This window comes from Anopheles cruzii, chromosome 3 (genome assembly GCF_943734635.1).
Source record: "Anopheles cruzii chromosome 3, idAnoCruzAS_RS32_06, whole genome shotgun sequence".
NCBI classification, from domain to species: domain Eukaryota; kingdom Metazoa; phylum Arthropoda; class Insecta; order Diptera; family Culicidae; genus Anopheles; species Anopheles cruzii.
The window spans coordinates 51,296,693-51,305,563 of record NC_069145.1 but is presented as its reverse complement, the minus strand read 5'-3'; positions in this window follow the sequence as shown (position 1 = coordinate 51,305,563).

Below are 8,871 nucleotides of genomic sequence, written 5' to 3'. Positions count from 1 at the left end.
TTCGGAACTTTTCCGCGACTTTCCTTGACGATTTTTTTAAAAATAATAATCATATTTTTCTCGGTACTTTCTGACCAGCTTCATTTTTACTGAAAACCTGACTTTGGAACCTTACCTTTCTTAACCGAAACTGACCAACTTGTCTCTTTTCTCTCTGTATTTCTCTATTCTCTTATTTTTCTGCGCGCTCTCTGGTTTTTCGACCCGAAATCTTAACGTGACTTACGAACGGGAAAGAGATAGCTGACGCTAGAGCGAGATAGTCGATGTTTTCTCTTTTTGTCTCTCTCGGTTCTCTGTGCTCTCTCTGTTTTTTCTATGTAACTTACGAACGGAAAAGGGATAGCAGCGGGCAGCTGTCTCGCTTTCTCCGCGATTTTCGAACGAAACTTTGGTGAGTTTCTATAATCGTGGAGTGGTGAATGTGGTGAATTTTGTGAAACCACAAATATTAAAAATTCAAAAGAATCATCGCAAAAGAAGTGTGAAGTCATGATGAAATCAATTCAGGATTACAATGTCATTTGTTAAATATTAAATAGTAAATATTAAACATCTTCTAACTAACGCTGCGAATTTCTTTAGAGTTACAAATGTCGAAATTCGAATTCGAAATCAAAATCAAAATCACTGTTTTGAATTGACGGTTTCATCATCATCTATACGACGATGAAAAATTACTTTATTCAATCAAAAATCCACAACACAATGATTAAAAATTAAAAAGAATTTTAAAAAAATAACACAAAAATTCAGTAACTGTTCAGTAACTAAACTTCTTTTTGCCGCTTATCATTATTATTATTTATTATTAGAAATTCAATTGGATAGTTGGTGGCTTCATTTTCATTTTTACACAGTCAATAGATTTGAATAAATGCATTGTTCCAATGATCTTATTCTGAATTTATTTGTTTAGGTAATCTTAGCCGCCAAAATTGCTCGCTCACTGAATCATTAATTATGTTTTAAGTTGGAAATGATGTTTGGAAATATTTTGTTGATAAGTTCGTCTTTCGATGAGACAAAGTTACAAAAATTCTGAGGAAATGAAATCAGTCCGCTTGATTCGTCGACAGGTACTCCACCATTACCGATAATCAGCAATTGCCCAGAGAAATCTTCAGATTAAGCAGCAGATTAAACAATGCAATTCTAATGTTTGTTGTCAGCTGAAGTTAATTCACATAGCGCCATAGATTCGATTGTTTGAGGCAAGTGATCACGATAATGTGTAGGGTTGTTTTCAACCAATTAGGAAGCAAAATTATGTGATAAGTAGGAATCTACGCCTACTAAAAGGTTTAAAAAACCCTTTCTCCACTATTTTGAAAATATATTATGATTGACAATTAACTTCTTACTCAAAATCATTCTACCAATAATAACAACAAAACCAACGTACCAAACGGTCTAAATTTGAACTTAAGTATGAACTACAAGTTAGAACTGTTTCGGCTCGGCCGGGCTCGGTTGCTCTGTGGAAATTCAAACGTTCAAACGCCTGCAATGCCGCAATGCGCACAACACCATTTCCAAATTGCAAAAAATTTCAGATTGCGAATTTGATTTCCAAATTGCAACAACATTCATTTTTTTTAATTTTGATCGGATTTTTTAAAGGTGTTTCAAAAGCCAGATTCATTCAGAATTCATATTAATTATGAAATTAATATTAATAACTAGCTGATCCCGGCGCGCGTTGCCACGCCTAATTTCGTCCTCATTTCTCGATTATCCGACGTTCCAAAGGAATTCCTGGTGACGTATTTGTTCAGTTTCCCTTTCCGCCTCCCGTTACTCTGTTCCAAATGATAGGGCTTCCCGGTGATGTATCCGATTGGCTTTCCTTCCCGTTTCCCGTTGGATACATGGCGAAACTCGCACCAGCTAAATTTGACTCAAATTGTTTGAACACTTTTCGAATTTTGCTGCAATTTACCCTCATTTTGTATGGGAGCCACCATTTGGAAAGTGGCGAGGGGTTCAACAAGAAGAGAATAAGTTCATTTCGTCAGTAGCCCCTTGATCTTGGAATTACTGGCAGTGTTTGGCGGAAATTTCCAGACAGTAAAATCATTGCGCCTCCAAAACATCTGGCAACATGCACGAGAGGGACAATTGCTTGCTGTTGGGCGCTCTGATTGTCTCGTCTTAGTATATGAAGAAAAAACATTGTGACGCGATCGGATTATAAAAAGTATCCTTTGTTACCCCCTTGGATCTAAGCTACCTCCGCACCAATTTTCAGCCAAATCGGTTCAGCCGTTCTTGAGTTATCAATAATGAGAAAATAACGCGGTACTCTTTTATATATATAGATTATTATTAATTAATGAATATGAATAATATGTAATAATAAGTAGAAATTTATATGTGATTTCAAACTTCGTTTTCTGGACAACGTTTGCTGCGGAAACGTTTGCTGCGGAATGCTCTCGGAGCTCAGGTTGGTGTGTTGGAGCTCGCGTGACGATGAACAGAACTGGCCAATATCAGATGTCCGGCGCTCAGATCGAAGCTATCGAGAAAACTTCACGAGAGATTGTAGCTTTGTTTTGAATTGTTCAAGCTTAAAATTCGTGTCAAACTCCTTAGTTATTGCCTCGTGAAGTATGTCGATGGCATCGTTGTATTTAGATAAGAGGATGTTCTTTGATTTGGTTTTTTTCTCCCACACACAAGAATGAAGGAATGTTTTCGAAAATAGGCAGTAGACAACCGAACGGAACATCTGGTCGCCGGTTTGCTTCAAACGATACGCCTTCCGAACTTTCTTATTTGTGCTTTCGTGCAAATACAGTCGAATTCGGCGTATCGTTTGAGCTTTGTTGGTTTTGGCAAGATCGTCCAACAACATCAGTTGATCGAGGTTTGGTACCGGCAACACGAGTTCCTCGGTTGCCTGAGGAATTTCGGATGCGTTGTAGGAGTGGAGTGGAGAAGCAGGGCAGGAGGAGGAGGAGGAGGAGGGCAGGAGTGGAGGAGTGGAGGGCAGAATTTTCAATAATTGTTCCGAAAGCGTCCGGACTTGCTCTTCCAGTTTTGCAAGCCGAGCTTTCGGAACACAAATCATTTCTGCCTCGGGATGGGAATGGGTTCCAACCCCTACTTCTTCTCCTTCCGTAACCTGAGGGGGAGAATACGAGGTAGGATGGGAATGGGTTCCAACCCCTTCTTCTCCCTCCGTCACCTGAGGGGGAGAATAAGGGGTAGGATGGGAATGGGTTCCAACCCCTACTTCTTCTCCCTCCGTCACCTGAGGGGAAGAATAAGGGGTAGCGTGGGAGGTTCCATTCTCTTCTACTAAATACTCCTTCACGCAATACTCTCCTTCTTTCAAAAGAGGGGTGTCCATGTCGTCGTCTGATGCTGCCGTGTTATGTTGCGTCTTGGAAAATTAAATATAATTAATATTATTAAGTATATTAATATTAAAAATAAAACAATAAAATCAGAAAATTAATATCTACCTGGGGCGGCAAACGGTTGGGCCAGTTTGAAAATCGTGAGAAAGCAGCACTGTACGGTGCGTAGCGGTGCTCTTTGAGGCTGCGCATAGTCTAATTGAAAGAGATAATAATTAATAAAATTTCAATCGTCCTCAATCAATTACCTTACCTTCGTTCTTTTAGTTAAATTTGTTCTGTGCCTATTTTCTGCACGGACTCTGGCAAACTGCTCTCTTGTCTTTTTCCTTTTCTCCCTTAAGGGGACCGACGGATTTTGGCATTTCGGAGCATAATTCTTATAAAAATCTTCAAAAGATTTTTGGCTTCTGATAAATTCCGGGACTATTCTTAATGTATGTAAAATCCGTCTACATGAAAGAACACTCTTCTTCATTCCTTCAGATATTCGCTGCCAAGCTTCCTTCCAAGCATTGTATTCTTCGTCTTCATTTTTACCTTTACCCTTACCCTGCATATTTAGTAGAGCTGCTTCATTTGCAAACAGCAACTTCAGATATTCGGTTCGATCCTTCGTTCGGTTACCAAGCCGATTCACTTCCATTTTTACCAAAGTTTTACCAAAGTTTTACCAAAGTTTTACCAAAGCCGTTTCCAAAGCGCTTCCAAACACAATGTTGACGTTTCACAATGTTGACACAAAATTTCTCTATAATCAATCGACATATCGACAATCGACATGTCGACAATCGACCCAAAAGGTTTGAATCGACAATCGATCGTTGACAATCGACCCAAAAGGTTTGAAGGTTTTGGCAAGGAAATTACAGGAGACTATACCGAAAAAAAAACAGTATTTCAAACCATAAAATCGTATTTTCCAAAACATGTTGAACAACCCACTAATAGAATGACGAAATCCGTCGTACTATAGGGAAATCTCATGTTATTTGTCGACTTGAGTTACTATAGGGAAATCGAACGCCAAGCCGGAATCTAGAGAACAGACAACATTAATTTTCAAGTTTCAGCCGAATCCCGGAACGGTACGCGCTGCCATCGCAAAAGCTACGGTCACCGACGATGAGAGCGCTCGAAATTGGCAACGGCGTACGGCGCAATCCTCTGGTCTCATTCCGCTGGTTTCGCGGATCATAGAAAACCCGATCCAACGGCCGGGCACCGGGGAACTGATTGGCTATAATCTGAACACGGGTATCGTGCAGCCGAATGACCGTGGAAAGCAGGCCGCTCGTCTTATCGTGATCCGGAGGCGTAAAATGCGCAAACATAAGCTAAAAAAGCTCCGCAAGCGAATGAAGTTCGAGTGGCTGAAGGTAAGCACTGATCGAAACGGACTAAGCTAAGGCGCTTTAAATTCCCCGTAGGTTCGTCAAAGACGGGAACTAAGGAAGGAGAAACTGTTCCAGGCGGAACTGATCAACCAAATAAAGGAGGCAGAAAAGTTTTCGGCCGAAGCGTACGTGACCGAGAAGCTGCGCCGTGACGTTTCTGTAAAGGAAGGCGACTGCCAGAGTCGCCTCCTCGATATAAAGGATATCGGATATCGAATGTCAAACACGTCAGAAAAACTCTCGTCGGACGCTTCTTTCGGTGCATAGTGTCCTCTGCAACCGGCCGAATCGAGCGAGCTGATCGTGAAGCACGGTACGTGAAAGTTAATGATGGTGCGATCGAAAAATTGGCCGATCGAGTTATCCAGGGCATCCGGGAGAAGGAGATCAGCGTGGACAATTTTTACCAGCATCAGCCACCCGACAGCGAAGGATCCGAAAGCTGTCGATTGGATGTTCCTGATCGATACGCTCAATTTTTGCTTCTGGACCCCGGGCGAATGCGAAACGGGCTACTTTGCGCTCTGTGCCGCCATCAATCGGGCCATGCGCGAAATACATGTCGAAATACGGGGCGCATTAGCGTTTACTACTAGAAAAAAACAATGTGGCCACAGCGTTAAATCTCGAAAGTGTCTCTCTGTCGAAAGTCAATAAAACTGTCTAACTGGAAGTACTTAAAACGATTTCTTTCATTTCTACTCTACAAGAATACAAAACGATTAGAAATTCTTTGCTTCGCTTTTTTTATGTGATCTGCTGCATTACACAAAACTTCTACTATTTTCTTGGCGATCTCTCACCAATATCAACAAATACGACCAAATCAACGTCCGCGAACAAAGGACGATCGAGCAACTGTCTGGTTTTTGTCGGCTTCACGCACACTCGGGATTTTCACCGGAAACCGACACATGTACCAATTAGTTCACGCCAGTCGCATTTTGGATTACAGTGGATTGGGTTGGATTTGGATGATTGTTATATTTTGGTGAAAATCCTAGAAACTAGAAACTCGTTTAGCAGAACTGCTCGTTTAGCAGAAACTAGACATTGAAACGCATACGCATAAGTTAATAGTGTTGTCGAAGAAATCCGTTCCGAAGAAAGGTAAGAATAATGGTTGAGACAACCCCACCAGAAGTTTAACGCGACGCAACATTCAGTAGTATGGAGAAGTGACCAACCGAAGCGTTCTCGGCCGTTGCCCAAAGTACAATTTGGAATTTATACTATAACTGTGATGATGAATAATGGAAATTTAAAGTACCTAGCATGTGAGGTTGAATTTTTTTAGAAATAAATTGAAAAACGGCTGTCGCCATTGTGAGAAAGGTCTGTACAATAGTTCATGTGAAAAACCGCAACCCGGTTTATTCCCGGATAGAGTCGCGATGGTTGTGATCGTTATTAAATAAGTTTCCCATCGCGGTGGTAAAGCGAATGATTAGAGGTCTTAGGTTCGAAATGATCTAATGGTGGTGCTCCGCTTCGCTTATTCGTGGCCGGTTATAACGATCTTCAGAAAAGACGATCTGGCAAAAAATGGGGTCTTCGCCGAAGCAGAGTAAACGCAGGACTCCTGGAGTATGAGAAAACATAAAAAACCCCGTGAGGCGGATAAGAAGAAAGATCTTAGCCGGTAGCATGTTTTAAGTGCGGCCAGAATGGCCATTATAAAAACCAGTGCACCAGTCGCAGCGAGCAAAGAGACAAAGCCCTGCCAGAATTCCCGGAAGCCAGAACAGCGATAGCGTTCAAGGCTAGAGTTGGGGAGAGCAAGACAATATAATGGCACCTGGATAGCGGCGCGTCGCGGCACATGACTTCCGAGCTGCAAAGCAGCTGAGATAAAGCGCAGGATTGCAGACCGGCGGTATGTAGGCTTGAAAAGCCTAACGCAAAGCGCGCATCATCAGCTGATGGTTTATTCGAAGTGACGGGCAGAAAATCGGAGCAAAGCAACGTTGCTCTGAAGCCAGATGTCAACAAACGTATATTAAAGGAGCGTGGTTCTCCGAATTTAGCCGAAGCAGTGGAGAAGATTTTGGCCAAGCGCTTCAGATCCGTGATCGAGCTAAACGATTATTTGGGGAAGCAAATAGTGACAGGACGAAGCATCAAGGCTCATTGAAATCGACGGATAGTTCCTCGAAGGAAGATATGAGCGAGGTCAAGGAAGAGGTCATCGATCAGTCGGACGGTCTGGAAGGTATTAACCAGGAACCATTTGTACAGATTGGTACAAGCGACAACCTTACGAAGAAGGATCGAAGGAAGGATGAATCTTGATCATCGGCACGCAGGCGCAGACAACGGAAGTGGCGCGATCGTGAGAAGCTTCGAGCGTCGATTGCGCTGCTAGCGACGGAGGATGTCGCGCGTGTGTGTGTTGTGTGCGTGTGTTGATAAATTACCATACATCTGCATGCAAACAATTATACAATTCGCATAAAAGACGGGTGGGACGGCAGCGTTGGGGGTGAGCCTCGCGCGCTCCCTCCGATGTTATGTACTAAGAAAGCTCCGTGTGCTTCGCAATTTGAATGACATTACCCAGCGAAGTCATTAGTTAGAAGGCTGCTGAAACTTTCTCATTAAACGATAGCTAGTTGAATTATTGAAAACGGCACTATTTTCAGTACATTAAGAGCTACTCTAGCTTAATTGAGTTAGTTATTGTGCGTTTCCCAGCTGTGTTTACAGACTTCTTTTTTCCTTCTTTTTTCCAAACACACAATTAAAACGTTACATCATCATCTTTATTATAAACATAAATATAACATTGAAATCCTAACTAATTGGATTAACCTTTAGATGCAAATGGGAACATAGGCTCGCCGAACAAGAGGCTTGAGTGAGGCACGGGCTTTGATCTATTTTTATGATATAGTAGTAAGCTGTAGTACCTCGGTGTGGAGAAGAGGAAAGAAAGCTATAGTAGGGAAGGTATGTTGGATTGCGGAAGGGAATCGGGATAGGGATTTAGATGGTAACCTTATTGCAACCAAATGTCAATGGATGGCGTTTGAAATAAATCGACGACGTCGCAAGACCTGAAGCAAGTGTGGACCAAGAGCAAGGGGGGGGTGAAGCAGGAAAAAACGGAGTGGAATGAGGAAAAGTCGCGCGACTTTGCCCGCTGGGATAAAATCTTTTAATGCACAATCTAAGCGCGTTTAAAGCAGATAACAGCTTAAGCTTTAGCCTTAGTTAGTTTTGTAGTGCCTTTCTAGTAATTTCCTTTTGGGTTGCTTTCCTTTTGGGTTGTAATTGTTTTACCTTACCTAGTATGTCATCCAACACCAACAAGCGGCGCGCGACTCAGAACGATGGCCAACAGCCGGGACCGTCCAAGCGGCGCGCGACTCCGAACGATGGCCAACAACCGGGACCGTCCAAGCCACGAGCGACCGTGCTAGAAAGTCCGTGGGATATCACGCCCATCGATGTCCCTGGCCTTTCTCAGCCGGCGGCCATATGGCAGCGTAATGTCGGTAAGTACGCCTCTAAAATTTTATTATCATCCCAGCGAATATTATTTCATTATTATCACATATTATATTTTAAATATACTAGGTCTATACGTTGAGAAGTGAACTGTTTTTAACACACAAAAAATGTTTATAAAATTTGTATGCGATTTTCTATTTTATTCAAAGTATGTGCCATTGCTAGCTATACATTCCTCCTATCTCTCTGCTAAATCATGGATTTCCAGAGGAAAGAATTCTTCGACTTTTTAAGTAAACTAATTAGTCATCCCATTTCGACTTCCTCGTAGAAAAACGAAGGGCTGCTCAGCCAATACGTGTCCCATCGATGAAAATGAATGATATTCGGAAAGAGCCAAGTCTGGTGAATAACGCGGGGAGAAATAGCAGCTCCCATCCAAGTGATTTGAAAGTATCCTGAAACATTTTTGCTTTTTTAGGCACCTGGTGCTTGATTCCACGGCCTACTAGGCGCCTCCATTGTTGATAACAAATTGGCTTTTTGGTCGTTTTTCGATCAATGCATGGTTCAAATTGATCATTTGTTGTCAGTAGCGATCGGAATTAACGTTTCCACTAGGTTTTAGGAGCTTGTGACACACCACACCTTTC